The 16,469-nt window shown below is 37.8% G+C and overlaps 1 protein-coding gene across 3 annotated transcripts in view; it reads left to right on the forward strand.

Moving 5' to 3' along the window:
- The window catches only part of CCDC73 (coiled-coil domain containing 73), a 177,971-nt gene that overhangs the window by 4,739 nt on the left and 156,763 nt on the right, over positions 1–16,469 (forward strand). Inside the window, exon 2 of one of the 3 annotated variants that reach the window (XM_085011484.1) lies at positions 8,453–8,571. The exons of 1 other annotated variant lie outside the window; for it this stretch is intronic. The gene's annotated coding sequence lies outside the window, so the exon portion shown is untranslated. Of the gene's footprint in view, positions 1–8,449; positions 8,572–16,469 lie in introns of all 3 variants that reach the window. One more of the 3 variants, XM_085011487.1, reaches the window with a different exon arrangement.

Genomic DNA, 16,469 nt, shown 5'->3' on the forward strand with positions numbered 1-16,469 from the left:
AACCAGGATCCTGTTTATCCTTCTCTGGTGAAGGATTATCCTTTGTTATTATATGTACTGTCCAGAGTTGAAGCTCTCAAATGAGGGTTCTCGATGAATGGGTTTTGTCATATAAAGTGTGGGGGTTTTTTGTTTGTTCGTTTTTTGCTTTTTAGGGCTGCACCTGTGGCATATGAAAGTTCCCAAGCTAGGTGTCTAATCAGAGCTGTAGCCACTTGCCTACGCCAAAGCCACAGCAACGCAGGATCAGAGCCACGTCTGCGACCCACACCAGAGCTCATGGCAATGCCAGGTCCTTAATCCACTGAGCGAGGCCAGGGATCGAACCCCCATCCTCATGGAAACTAGTCAGGTTCACTGACCACTGCGCCATGACGTCAATGTGTGAGTTTTTAAGCACCATTTCTTTTACTGATGCTAATGCCTTTAGTAGATTTATGGCTTCCCCCCCCCCCCCACCGCCCTTGATAATGCCATGCTGACTTGACTTGGGAGTCCAGAACAAAGTTCATTGATCCTGTACCTCATCAGACACATGGCAGGATTGCTAAGTGAATGAAAGAGGGAGTGAGTTCTAGTCCTAAGTCTGTTTCTTTCTAGCTTTGACCAAATCACTTCTCAGAACCTTTTCTGTCTCTTCTGAGACATTGAGAGTTTGGTCTCAATGAATTCTAAGTCTCCTTCCTATGTTAAAAATTTGTGGATCTTTGGCCATTCTTAATAGTAAAAGTATAAAGAGGGCTCTATTTAAGTAATTTTCGAATTATTCTTTCCTTCCTGGATAATCTTGGATTATTTGCTTTTATATAATTTGTTACTTAGAAGGAAATCAGTCGTATGAAGATATACATTTTAGACTCATCTGTTTACACAAATTATCTATTTTATTATTTGTTCATCTATAATTGCACAAAATGGGAAATTAGTATAATGTTTGCACATGGAAAAACAGATAGTAAAGCATTTTTATTTATTTATTTTTTTGTCTTTTGTCTTTTTGAGGGCCGCACCCCCAGCATAAGGAGGTTCCCAGGCTAGGGGTCTAATTGGAGCTGTTGCCACTGGCCTATACCACAGCCACAGCAACACCGGATCCTTAACCCACTGAACGAGGCCAGGGATCAAACCTGCAACCTCATGGTTCCTAGTTGGATTCGTTTCCACTGAGCCACTCCGGGAACTCCCTGTAAAGCATTTTTAGATTTACTTTCATTGGCTTCTCTACTCTAATAACTTAATTTACACTTTTCTTTCTCTCTCTCTCTCTTTTTTTTTTTTTTGCTTTTTAGGGCCATACCCACCGCACATGGACGTTCCCATGCTAGGAGTCCAGTCGGAGCTACAGCTGCTGGCCTACGCCACAGCCAAAGGAACACAGGATCCGAGCCATGTCTGTGACCTACACTACAGCACACGGCAATGCCGGATCCTTAACCCACTGAGCAAGGCCAGGGATCGAACGCTGGCCTCATGGTTCCTAGTCAGATTGGTTTCTGCTGCGCCACAACGAGAATTCCACACTTTTCATTCTTGTGTTATTAAGTGACATTGCTGCAGAATCTTTTTCCTGTTATCAGGACTCCTATTTTATTTCTTTCCAACTTTGCTGTTTTTTCTTGGATTTGTATTGAGTTTATATTTATTTTGGGGTATTTCTACTATCATTTCCCCTGTGTTATTTCTTCCCCTGCCTCAATATTTTTTTCCTTTTCTCTTTTGTCCTCAGAATTTAGAATTTTAAAATATGGGGCAGGGAGTTCCCTGTTAATGGTTAAGGATCTGGCAGTTGTCACTGCTGTGGCTTGGGTTTGAACCTTGGCCCTAGAATTTGTGAATGCTGCAGGTGCAGCCAAAATAAACAAATAAATAAATAAATATGTAAAATTGGGCACATTGATTTGTCTTTCTTCTTTAAGAAGAATAACATCTTCTCTTTCTTTTGAGGTACATGTTGTGCCTACCATGAAATTATCTATATAGTGTTGGACACTCAGTATGTATTGAATGTGGAGTGCCCATCGTGGTGCAGAGGAAATGAATCTGACTAGGAACCATGAGGTTGCGGGTTCAATCCCTGGCCTCGCTCAGTGGGTTAAGGATCCAGTGTTGCTGTGAGCTGTGGTGTGGGTCATAGACCTGGCTAGGATCTGGCGTTGCTGTGGCTGTAGTATAGGCCAGTGGCAACAGCTCCAATTAGACCCCTAGCCTGGGAACCTCCTTATTCTGGGGGTGCGGCCCTCAAAAAGACAAAAGACAAAAAAATAAATAAACAAAAATGCTTGGTCACAGAGGCAGCTTGGATCTCGCGTTGTGGTGGCTGTGGGGTAGGCCGGAAGCTGTAGCTCTGACTGGACCCCTAGCCTGGGAACCTCCATATGCCATGGATGTGGCCCTAAAAAGCAAAAAAAAAAAAAAAAAAAAAAAAAAAAAAATTATATATATATATATACACACACAAACACACACACGTATATATGATGAATTAAAATAATTACTGAGAATTTATTAATTGTTCAACAAACAAATAAACAAAAACTGAAGTTCACAGACACAGAGAACAGATTGGTGGTTGCCAGAGGTAGAGGGTGGGGAGTGGGTGAAGTAGGTGAATGAGGTCAAAAGATACCAACTTCCAGTTCTGAAATAAATAAGCCATGGGAATATAATGTGTAGCATGGTGACTGTAGTTATACCATATTACATATTTGGAAGTTGCTAAGTGAGTAGATCTTGAAAGTCCTTATCACAAGAATAAAAAATTTTTTTTGTAAATATGTGCGGTGATGGATGTTATTTAAACTTATCATGGTAATCATTTCACAATAGTATGTACAAATACTGAATCATTCTGTTGTACATCTGAAACTAACATATTATATGTCAATTATACTTCAGTTAAAAGTTTTTCGGCGTTCCCGTCGTGGTGCAGTGGTTAACGAATCCGACTAGGAACCATGAGGTTGCAGGTTCGGTCCCTGCCCTTGCTCAGTGGGTTAAGGATCTGGCGTTGCCGTGAGCTGTGGTGTAGGTTGCAGACGCGGCTCGGATCCCGCGTTGCTGTGGCTCTGGCGTAGGCCAGTGGCTACAGCTCCGATTTGACCCCTAGCCTGGGAACCTCCATATGCCGTGGGAGCGGTCCAAGAAATAGCAAAAAGACAAAATAAATAAATAAATAAATAAAATAAAAAATAAAAGTTTTTCAAATAATTTATTAATTTTGATTACCATATGTTTTGATTGTTCTTGTCTATTTTCGTTTATAAGTTCCCCTTTCCCCCTTTCCCAATTCTGTTTTTTTGCTTTTTCCTTTCATTCCCTCTTATTGTTATTTTGGAAAATTTTGTTTTTTTCTCATGATTCTCAACTCTTCTTTCTCTCTCTAAGGAATTTCTGTGATTTTCTTAGGTCGAACTACATGAAATCGACGCTGCTGTAATTTTTAAAAAAGCGTGAATTTCTTAATATCATGTGATTCAACCGAACTGTTTTCCTCGATGCCTAGTACAGAGCTTGGCAGAAGCTTGATTAGTATTTGTTGAATGAATTAATAAATCAATTCTCCATTCCACTGGCTTTTCTGAGGGCCTGGGTAACATTAAGCAGAGAACACTTGACCAGCTGTGGATTCAGAAATTTTTAATCATTAATAATCTTACTTATTGGCTTATTACCTGATTGTATTAGTTCCTTTCAATAAGGTGCTAAAGCTAAACTTAAGGATATGCTTATAAGCAAGCATGTGGTTACCCACATCAATGTTATTTACATATTTGCATGAATGTTAGTAATCATAATTTATGGAGCATCTTTTTGTGAGCTTTTGTGGACATATACGTGATTAGCATCTCAACAAGCTGAAATATGTTAAAAGAGAAGTAGCAGAAATTGAAAGGAAGGTTGGATTTCTTAAACTATTATTTTAGTCTCACTAGCTGTGACATGAAATATATGTTATTTCCAAAACATTCACCTCTGATATTCCACTACTCTCAATGAACTTTTGAGAATTTATTCACACTGAAACAATAGCTGAGCCCTGGAGAGGAGCCATTAATTGAGGAAACGTTTTAGGTTTCTTGAATCGCTGATGACTAGAATCATTGACCCTGTTCATGAAGATTTTTGGTTCAAGATGCTTTTAATACTTTAACACGTAAACTCATAAGTCCTTCTTTTGTAACAGCTAAGATCTTTGTTTCATGCACTGACAAGTAGGTAGAGAAATTTTAAGACATTTTTCCAGGGAAATTTAGTAAGCGAATCAAGGGGAGCACTGAAACTAGGATTTCTGGTTTCTACCCAATATGATTTCCACTTCATCCCATTGTCATTAGAATTCTACTTAATCATTCAGTAACTGCATTTATGATTCACGCCCTATGAATCATGAAGAGTTTCTTTTGTCTTCTTTTAGTCACCAACAGGTGAAATTCAAGATCTGTCTCTGACATGTGGCATCAACCTCTCATGCAATTGAGGGTAAATAAAAAAAAATAAATTTCCTATTACTTAATAGCAAAGCAATAGATACCCTTTGTAAAAAAATCCAACTAATATAAAAGTTGGTTGGTAAAAAGTCAATTGCTCTAAAAGAAAACTGTTGAAGTTTCCCCACAGCACAATTCTTTTGTAGTGAACTCTGGAGAACTGTTTAAACGCTTATGTCATAGAAAGTTTTGTTGTATTAAGTGATGACTCCTTGGACACATTTAATGTTGCAAAATTTTCTTTGCACAGAATTTGTTATAACGTGTAATGTTTGAAAAATGTGTTTTTAAGAGTTGTCTCTCTCACATCTTATTCCAAAATAAACTCCAGCTGGCCTGAAGAGTAAAATGAAAAAAAAAAATGACCCCATAAAAGAATTAGAAGAAAATACAGGTGGAGGATATCTTCTAGAGTGAAGAACTTTCTAATAACAAAAGCAAAGGCAAAATGATAAAGGAAAAGATTCATGTATTCGACCTCATAAAAAGTAAACATTTTAGGCATAAGATAACATTAAGTTAAAAAGGCAAATGACAGACTGGGAAAAATACTTGAAACACATATGACAGACAAGGAGTTAAGATCTTTATCCTTTTTCTTTTTCTTTTTTTTTTTAAGATCTTTACCTTTTCAAGTACTGTAACAAATCAATAAGAAAAGAAATATGAATAGTCAATAAATAAAACTTAGAAAATGTCCAATTTCACTAAGAATCAAAGAGATGAAAAGCAAACTGAGATTCTTTTTTTGGTGGTTATGTTCAGTACTGAGAAGAGTGTAGTAAAAAAGGCATTCTCCATTCACTACGGAAATAACCATTTTAGAAAGCAATTCAGCAATTCACTTCAATTAGCGTGGAGATTCTGTTCTTTTTTTTTTTTTTTTTTGTCTCTTTGCCATTTATTGGGCCGCCCCCTGGGCATATAGAGATTCCCAGGCTAGGGGTCGAATCAGAGCTGTAGCCTCTGGCCTGTGCCAGAGCCACAGCAACTTGGGATCTGAATCGCTTCTGGAACCTACACCACAGCTCACAGCAACGCCGGATCCTTAACCCACTGACCAAGGCCAGAGATTAAACCCGCAACCTCATGGTGCCTAGTCAGATTCGTTAACCACTGAGCCACGTTGGGAACTCCACGGAGATTCTGTTCTTAAACATCACGAATGGTAATGACTTTGTCCATTTTCATCAACCTAACTTGCACTTTGGCTTTGCTGCTTTGTAAAGATAATCTCTCACAGGTCATCTATCTAATGATAGATCTAATGTCTCTTCAGTTATTTCTGCATTTTACTTATTATTTTCTAGGTGTAACTAACAAGCTCAATAAAGTTCTAGTTTATTCATAAAATTTTTAAAAAAATTAACAAGTTGACTTAGCAAATTGTTTCCTCCTGCCCCTGTGACTTTTCGAAGAGAAATACTTTTATTATTTTCTATTATAAAAGCAATACTTATGTTTATTGGAGAAAAATTTAGGGGATAAAGACAAGGGAAAAAGATGCCTCATTCCACCTTCACATGTGCCACTTGAAATACATTATTCCAGAAATATTTTCTAGCTATAAACATAGGTATATAGCATACATACTGTGAAATTAACCTCCAGAAAGCTTATAATGTATATGCCCACCTATACTGGGAAATGACAAAGAAGATCACAATTTCCTCTTGTCAACAATGGATATTAATGGTTTAAAAATAACCTTTTTTGTCTTAATCAGTTTTTTTAATATACTCAGTGGATGTTTATAGATCTTCTTTTTTGAGTCCCCTATTAATATTTTTTTGCTAAATTGTATTTTAGCCAAGTGTAATCCCAAGATTGTTGGAACTGTTTTGTTTTAGTTGGGCCTAGACTATTCTTGGAATTTTTAGAGAACAGTAAATTATCTTTTATCTATGATTTATCCTGCATGTAAATTGTAATCAATGTAATTTATAGAAGTTGCTCAAATCATTTCACCTTTGCATTTAAGGTCATATTAAATAACTTTCCCTTAAAAAAACACATGTTCCTAATGAGATCTCTTTAGGCACTCCAGAGAATACAACAATGAATAATAATTTTAAAAAATGATATAATATTCACATCACATAAAATTCATCATTTTAACCATTTAAAAATGTACAATTCAGTGAGTTTTAGTATATTCATATTATTGTGCAATCATCTTCGCTATCTAATTCTGGAACATTTTCATCATTCCAAAAAGAAGCCTCATACCCCTTACTCAATCACTCCCCATTTCTCCTGGACTTCACCCCTGGCAACCACTAATCTACCTCTGAATCTATGAATTTGCTTATTCTGGACATTTACCATATGTGCAGAAATGGGACCATACAATATAGTATGGTCTTTTATCACTGACATCTTTCACTTAACATGTTTTTAAGGTCCATCCATGTTGTAACATGCACTTCATTCAAATTTATGGACTAATTATATTCTATTGAGTGGATATACCACATTTTATTTATTCTGCAAATGATAGACATTTGGGCTGTTCCCATTTTGTGACTCATAAATAATGCTGTTATGAACATTCACGCACTGTTTAAGTTTTTGTGCGAACATATGTGAACAAAATCCTCTTTGGTTTACACCTAGAAGTGGAATTGCTAAGTCATATGGTAACTCTATGTTTAAGTTTTTTTTTTTTAAAAAAAACCTCTCATTTATTTATTTTGCTTTTTTTTTAGGGCCGCCGCACCCACAGCATATGGAGGTTCCCAGGCTAGGGGTCGAATCAGACCTGTAGCTGCCAGCCTACACCACAGCCACAGCAACACAAGATCCAAGCTGTGTCTGGGACCTACACCACAGCTCATGGCAACGCTGGATCCTTAACCCACTGAGCAAGGCCTGAGATTGAACCGTCGTCCTCATGGATGCTAGTCAGATTCGTTAACTGCTGAGCCATGACAAGAACTCCTGTTTAAGTTTTGAAGAGATCTCTTACGACACAGGGGGTTAAGGATTCCACATTGTCACTGCAGCAGTGTGGGTCACTTCTGTGGCATGGGTTTGATCCCTGGCTGGGGAAATTCCACATGTCATAGTGTGATCAAAAAAAAAAAGTTTTTGAGAAATATGTAACATTGCTGAAGGATTAATATACTTGTGACATTTAGTTAAGCATTTGACTTACATTTTCTCATTGAATCCTCATAACTTGCTGTGGTTGGTCCAATTATTAGGTCCATTTTATAGATGAGGGCATTGCAACTCAAAGATGTTAAAAAAAAATTTGCTCAAAATTTGATCTATCCCATAGCTAGTTGGGATAGATCCAGAATTTGAACTATGGCAGTCTGGTTACCCAATCTGAATTCTTTACTCCTCATTGTCTTAAGACACGAATGGTTCACAATGGGTAGAAGATAGGTCACAAGTAATAACACAAGGTGAAATGAAGTAGGAAGTATAAGCACCATATAATGTGACCAGAGGATTAGAGGTGGTGAGTAGAATCAGAAAAGGCTTTCTAGAAAAGGGAACATTTGAGGCAAACCTTAATTTATGGCAACAAATTTAAGAAGAGGAGCTGGAATGAAGGCCAACTAGGTGAGAGGACTATTACCAGGATGGTGAGTTAGTTTTGCATCAAGTGCCAATTCCATTTCATTGGTAGTGACTGTGTGTAGCACTGTGTTGAGATGTTTGTTATATGCCAGCTCAGTGGGAAAGAAGATGATGAGTAATTAGCCAAAGCTGCCATGGGCAAGGGAGGGAAGATTTGAAGATCTTGTGGTATGAATTTTTATCATTGGACTATTACACTATGGAGATGAGCAATTATGGGTCATATGTTGGAAAGCAATGACTACACGATTTTGACTCGGTCATAGGATATGCATAGGAAAGTGGAAGCTGACATAAGATAAGAAATCTACGATGAAGCTATATTGCACGGTGATTTAAATGACAGACTGATGAGTTTGTATTTAATTCAGTAGAAAATGAAGAGCTATCGAAGATTTTTGGACTGATGATAGTGTCACAGGAAGCCTACTCTAAGAAGATTAATCTGACAGTGGCATCCAGCATGAACTGATATGGAGAAAGATGAGAAAATGTACGTGTGAGGAAATGAACACTCTAACAGATTTCTGGTACTACTTTGGTTCAACTTTTTTGGAAGACATTTTGGAAATGTGTATAAAAAGCATTAAAATGGTTTACTTCTTAAAATTCAATATCTGGAAATTTATGCCAAGGAAGTAATAATTATGAACATATGCAGAGGTGTAGCCCAAAGATGTTCATTGCATTGGCATTTAAAGAAAAAAATAAAGGAAAGTTTCCTTGTGGTGCAGCGGGTTAAGAATCTGGCGTTGTCACTGCAGTGGCTCAGGCCGGGGAACTTCCACTCACAGCAGGTGTGGCCAAAAAAAAAGAGGGAGAGAGAATGTAGGCCAGGCTGGCTGTGCAGTTTCCTTTCTTGTCACCATCCACCTGAGTCAGGACTTGGCATTTAATTCACCATGGAAAACTCACTGCATGAAAACAATTTAGTTAGCAATATTGAGTTTGCTAAAAATTATGGAAGCGAGATGGAAGAGAGATTTTTTTTTTTCATTGAAAAACACTCAGAAAATTTGATAAATACTTTCTCTATAGTGCTGAGCAAAGCCAGATTCCTTAACCCACTGAGTGAGGCCAGGGATCAAACCCACATCCTCATGGAATCTACTGTGTCAGGTTTTTAACCTGCTGAGCAGCAACAGGAACGCCTGAGTAGGCCTCTTTTTTGAAAAGCTGGTTTCTATTAGGAAAAAAGCGTCAAAAATATTGTTGGAGGGTATAAAAATTACTTATGAATTACACAAAACATGGGGAACTCATATGCTAAAAAAGAGGAGGCATTTGTGGAATAAACTAAAATGTAACTTACTACCCTAACACTTGTTGAGTACCCTTTGGAAACATTTCTTCTTAAGGTGATTGTGTCCTTTCCATGATTTAAATGTGACTTAGGTGCTGACAACTCTCAGATGTATACATCTAGCACAAATCTTTCCTCTGTGTTCCAGACACATATTATCTCACTTCACTTCAGACTAATATCTCTATATTTGGTATCTCCACTTGATATCTTATAGATAGCTCAGACTTGCCATGTTAAACCTGGTCCACCCTGACCCTGATCTTCTAAAACTTGGAAAAGGTAGAATCATCAGAAAAGTTGCTAAAGTCAGAAGTTTAGTAAGCATGCTTTTTTTTTTTTTTCCTTTTTAGGGCTGCAACTATGGCATTTGGAAGCTCCTGGGCTAGGGGTTGAATCGGAGCTGCAGCTGCTGGCTTACACCACAGACACAGCAACACAGGATCCAAGCCACATTTGTGTCCTACACCATAGCCATGGCAATGCCAGGTCCTTAATCTACTGAGTGAGGCCAGGGATTGAACCTACATCCTCATGGACACTATGTTGGGTTCTTAACCTGCTGAGCCACAACAGGAACTCCTGGTGGTATGGGTTTGATCCCTATTCTAGGAACTCCTAGTAGGCATTCTTTTTTTCTTTTTTACAGTTTTTTTAAAATAATAATTTTTATTTTAGTGGGCATTCTTGATTCCTTCCTCCCTTCTGCCTCATGTCCAATATATTAGAGTCCACTTAGTATCACATCCAAAATAAAGCCATTAATATCTTTTTATATACATTGCTGTGTTTAATTTTTGTGAAAATGCCAAACTGTTTTCCAAAGTGGCTGCACCATTTTGCATTTCTACCAGCAATAGATTCCAATTTTTCCACATTTTTGCTAGTACTTGTCATGGTCAGTCTTTTTTTTGTTTTTTTCTTCAATTATTATTATAGCCATCCTAGGGCTTACTTTCCTTTCTCTTTCTGAAGTCCTATCTCATTTGCTGGCTAAAACCTGGTCTTTTACTTATCATTACTCATTTTAAATCATCCAAGGATGCTTGAAACTGGTGGCCTACATAGTGCTTTGAAAATCAGGAAATTTCGGAGTTCTCGTCGTGGTGCAGTGGTTAACGATTCTGACTAGGAACCATGAGGTTGCGGGTTCGATCCCTGGCCTTGCTCATTGGGTTAAGGATCCGGCGTTGCCATGAGCTGTGGTATAGGTTGCAGATGCGGCTCGGATCCCGCGTTGCTGTGGCTCTGGCGTAGGCCGTCAGCTAGAGCTCTGATTAGACCCCTAGCCTGGGAACCTCCATATGCCACAGGAGTGGCCCTAGAAAAGGCAAAAAGCCAAAAAAATAAAATAAAAAATAAAAAAATAAAATCAGGAAATTTCTGGAAAGTCTAGAATATTTGGAAGTTCAGTTCCAAATTGGGCAATGATTGGGCAACAATTGGCTGGAGGTAAGTTGTGGCCCTCCAATTTTTTTTTTTTTTAGGCTGTGCCCATGGCATACAGAAGTTCCTGGGTCAGGGATAGAATCCACACCACAGCAGCAACCTGAGCCAGAGCAGTGACAATGCCAGGTCCTTAACCTGATGAGCCACCAGAGAACTCCAGAGGCCTTCCAATCTTCATCATCTTCTACTGTCTTACACATGGGCTGCTTTCCACATTGTTCCTTTTTACTTGGCTCCAGAGATAATTGAGTTTTCAGGTCTCTGTTAAAATCATCTGGCACAACGTAACTGTGGATATTGACTTTCAGAGCAAAATATAAGGCACTCCATAAAAAAATAGATTTAGAAATAAATCTAACCAAGGAGGTCCATAAACTTTATGGGGAAAATTATAAAACTTTACTGAAAGAAATCAAAAGAGACCAGGAGTTCTCCTGTGGCACAGATTAAACAAAATGTGCAAAGGAGAAATCAGAATGGCCAATGGGATCAGCCATGTCTCTGCAGTGCCAGGATGCAGGTTTGATCCCTGGCTGATACAGCAGGTTAAAGGATCTGGCACTGCCAAGCTGTGGCATAGATCACAACTATGGCTTAGATCTGATCCCTGGCCTGGGACCTCCATACACTGTGGGGCAGCCAAAAACGAATAAATAAATAAACAAATAAATAAAGTTATTGGAACATATTTATATTTATCACAGTTACATTAAGGTTGAAAGCATGCACAGACTAAACAGTGTATTGATTAAGGGTACATTCACATGTGGTGAAACTATAAAGAAAAACAAAGAAATGATAGAAAAGAAAGTGACAGGAGAGTGGTTAGTTACTTCTGAGCACAGGTGAGAAGATGTAATCAAGCAGAGATAAAGAAGTGTTATACTAAATGGTGTGTGTGTGTGTGTGTGTGTGTATGTGTGTGTGTACAAGTGCATACTATCTATGCATGAAATAGTAAAATAAAACTTCAGGAGAGTTTTCATGAAGAAAGTGACTAACTGGGAACCTGGGTTTGTGTACAAGTGTAAAATAGGGAAGGGGGGGATTGAAGAAAGTATCCATTTCACAGTTTTGCCCAAGGTTGGCCTTTTCCAAGGTACTGGTTCTATTTCTTTCCACCTGAATGTCACAAAAAGGGAAATTGCAAAAATACACATATTTTGTTTTATCATTTTACATGAGGGATGACTACCATTCTACAGGATCTGGAAACACTGCATACAGTAACAATGTGAAAAGTGCAATAAAGGAATTTCCTCTTTTCTCCCTTTATTAATTTTTATAACGATTTTTATTTTTTTCCATTATAGCTGGATTACAGTGTTCTGTCAATTTTTTACTGTGCAGCAAGGTGACCCAATCACATATACATATATACATCTTTTTTCTCACAGTGTCATGCTCCATCATAAGCAACTAGATATAGTTCCCAGAGGATCTCACTGCTTATCCATTCCAAAGGCAATAGTTTACATCTATGAACCCCAAATTCCCAATCCATCCTACTCCTTTACATCTCCCCCTTGGCAACCACAAGTCTGTTCTCCAAGTCCATGATTTTCTTTTCACTTGTGCCATATATTAGATTTCAGATAAAAGTGATATCATAGCTTTCTGACTTACTTCACTTAGTATGAGTCTCTAGTTCCACCCACATTGCTTCAGAGGGCATTATTTTGTTCTTTTTAATGGCTGAGTAGTATTCCATTGTGTATATATACCACATCTTCCTAATCCATTCATCTGTCAATGGACGTTTAGGCTGTTTCCACATCTTGGCTATTGTGAAAAATGCTGCAATGAACATACAGGTGCATGTGTCTTTTTCAAGGAAAGTTGTATCTGGATATATGCCCAAGAGTGGGATTGCTGGGTCATATGGCAGTTCTATATATCGTTTTCTAAGATAACTCCATACTGTTTTCCATAGTGGTTGTACCAATTTACATTCCCACCAACAGTGTAGGAGGGTTCCCTCTTCTATACACCCTCTCCAGCATTTGCTATTTGTGGACTTAATGACGGCCATTCTGACTGGTGTAAGTTGGTACCTCATGGTAGTTTTGATTTGCATTTCTTTAATAATCAGTATGTTGAGCATTTTTTTCATGTGCTTGTTGGCCATCTGTATATCTTCCTTGGAGAAACGTCTATTCGGGTCTTTTGTCCATTTTTCCATTGAGTCGTTGGCTTTTTTGCTGTAGAGATGTATAAATTGTTTATTTTAGATTAAGCCCTTGTCAGTTGCATCGTTTGAAACTATTTTCTCCCATTCTCTAAGTTGTCTTTTTTGTTTGTTTGTTTTTGGTTTCCTTTGCTGTGCAAAAGCTTGTCAGTTTGATTAGGTCCCATTGGTTTATTTTTGCTTTTATTTCTGTTGCTTTGGGAGACTGACCTGAGAAAACATTTGTAAGGTTGATGTCAGAGAATGTTTTGCCTATGTTCTCTTTTAGGAATTTGATGGTGTCTTGTCTTATGTTAAAGTCTTTAAGCCATTTTGAGTTTATTTTTGTGCATGGTGTGAGGGTGTATTGTCTTTTTGCCTTCTGAATGGCTTTAAATGAAAGCACTGGATTAAGAGTCAGAGACCTAAGTTTCTTTTCTTTTCTTAAAAAAAATTAAAATTATTTTGTTTAATTTTATATTTTGGCCATACCCTCAGCATATAGAAGTTCCTAGGCCAGGGATCAAATTCAAACTGCAGCTTCAATCTATGCCACAGCTGTGGTAACACTGGTTCTTTAACCCACTGTGCTGGGCCAGGGATAGACCCTGCGTCTCAGCAGCAACCTGAAACGCTGAAATACTACAGAGACAGCACCAGATCCTCGACCTGCTATGCTACACTGGGAACACCCCAAGTTTCTAGTTTTGCTCTGTCCTTAATTAATTGTGACCTTGAGTAATTAATTTTGTCTCACTGAATCTCAGTTTCCTTAACAAGATAATTTCTAAGGTTCAGCTTTAAGTTCAGTCGTTCTATGAGTTGGAGAACCTCTCAACCAAAAAGAAAGTAGGATGTACATTCATCATTTTAATAAAGATATATTCTATTAATTTGGAAAATCTGAAGAGAGTATTAATTTTCCTCCCACAGTCTTAATGAAGAAATAAAGAAACTAATTTTCCATTACCATTCAAGGGGCAATCCACTCCTTCACAGATTGTGAAATTAATGTAACAGATCCAACCCGCTGAACAGTCTATGCAGCTGTCTTCACCTCTCCAATTCCAAGCCCAGAAACTGTATTTTGTATAAACAATGTATAAAAAGTTAACTGAAAAAAGAATGTAGTTTTAAAACTTAAGTTTATGCATAGTGCTATAGTTAAAGCAAAATACCTACCGTTTCCAGTATCTTTGATTCTGTAACTTTTATTGAGTATTTTCTGCCTCTGAAGCACAGCAGATTTATGATCGTCACTAATTATAGCTTTCCTAATTAATGTAACTTGTATCTATAATGCCTATTTTCCTAAGGTGTTCAGTGTAGTTAGCAGATATTAAATCATTCATCTTTACAACATATCAGTGAAGCTAGTAGGAGAAGTATTGTTCTCATAATTTAGAGGAGAATATTAAAAGTCAATGATCATAGGTCATAATCATACAGTAATTTTTGTCATGAACACGAAAATTAGATCTCTCTCCACCCACTTCCTATTTAAGGCAGCTATCTCCCCCATCCACTTCCTAAAATTTTTAAGGGCAATTCCCTATTATGTGCAACCCTAGTGGGATGCAGAGGTCTGCCTTCCACTCCTGAAACTAAACAGCAGTGATGTCCCTTCTCCCTAGGGTGGGGCCGCCAGAGTAAAGGCACCTTATCTAGGCTCCAGGATTTGGACACTCCAGCTCAGGGCCTTGAATCTTGAGGGAGTAACACAGATGCAGCAACAATTTAGGAATTACTTGTACCTCCTAGCAAAGACAGCACGAATCTGCAATTGTTTTGAGTATCTGATGTCAATTGTGTCCTGTGGTGTCACCTCTCCATTGTTCTAGTTCGACACTTTCTGCTGGTATTGTCTGGTTTGTGGCTGATAATTAGGCTTCCATGGATGGCTTCTGCCTGTTTTCTGAATCTCCTCCTCCAGGCTTCCATTAACTTTGTGAACTGCGCAATACCCTCTCAATAAATTTCTCTTCTGTTTATATTGATTTCAATGGCTCACACACAAGGACACAGATTTCCCTAAACTTAACTGCTGTTGAAGGCAGCATATCTTCATCACTGAATTGTTCTGTATAATTAGGATGTTTAAATTCTGGCACTAAATTAAAAAATTTCTTGGAGTTCCCCTGTGGCTCAGTGGGTTAAGGATCCAATGTCACTGCAGCAGCTCAGGTCGCTGCTGTGGCACAGATTCAATCCACAGCCCAGGAATTTCCACATGCCGAGAGGATGGCCAAAAAATATTTTTAATTATTAATAATTAAAAAAGTTATCTAACGTATTATTTGAAGCCTAACTGCAAAATCATAAGTCTGTGTATATAGGCTTTAGGATAATGTCAACAATATATTTTTTTACTGGACCTAATCAATAAAGTTAAAGTGGAATTGTAGATTCAAAATATTCCCACTGTATCAAGCAAGGAAAAGTAAGATACAAAGCCAAAAGTATAAAATATTCTCCATTTTATAAATATATTTGTGAATAGAAAAGTACTGGAAGAATAGATAACGAAAATAATGTGTAGTGGGAATATAGGTTAGATTTCTTTGAGCTTTATCTTGACATTTAAAAAATTAAGATGTATTATTTCATAATTAATAAAAACCCATAGTAACTTAAAATTCTGTTTCTCATGGAAATTTACTGTTAAAAGAAACATTTCTGCAGACAATTTACTGACTTAGGCTCTTATTCAGTGATTCATGAATTGGGCAGCATTCAAACTAGCAGATAGAGATTTTTATAGACCAAAAGCAAAGTGAGTAGGAACAAGAGAGTGACACTGGGCATTTTTTTGCTGGTTGCTTAAAGGAGTGTTATTTTCCTTATATGGAGCAAGAGCATCTTGGAGCAGGTTAGGTAACTTGTGCTGAGCAGGCAAGCACTGATTTGTTGACCTAGGACTTCCTTTCCTGGGAGAGCCAAGCACAGAAACAGTTAAGTTTTGGTTTGCTGACATGGGCCTTAGCATGAACAACTCCAGCTTGGGCCTCATCTGGTTACTTTAATATTACAAAAATAGAAAAAACTAGTCCTCATCTTATAAACATAGAGAAGTAGTCATCATTTGGCTTCAGCCCTTCTTGTTTCATCTGATATGAGCTTTACTCCCACTCATGCTAAATATTCAGCTTAGAAAGATTTTTTTCATTTAACTGATAATTCCTTCTTTTGCATATGTTATTCTCTCTTTTAGGAATTCTTCTTCTTCTTCTTCCTTTTTTTTTTTTTTTTTTTAAGGGCCACACCTGTGGCATATGGAAGTTCCCAGGATAGGGGCTGAATTGGAGCTACAGCTGCTGGCCTACACTACAGCCACAGCAACACCAGATGCTTAACCCCTCAGAGCAAGGCCAGGGATGGAACCCAAAACTTCATGGATACTAGTCAGGTTTGTTTCCACTGAGCCACAACAGGGACTCCTCTTTTAGGAATTCTTTTTTTTTTTTTTTTTTTG

The sequence above is a fragment of the Sus scrofa genome, chromosome 2, assembly GCF_054392235.1.
Source record: "Sus scrofa isolate SSC_HxYL_T2T_F1_AM1 chromosome 2, Sscrofa_HxYL_maternal_Yorkshire_Landrace_v2.0, whole genome shotgun sequence".
Lineage (NCBI taxonomy): Eukaryota > Metazoa > Chordata > Mammalia > Artiodactyla > Suidae > Sus > Sus scrofa.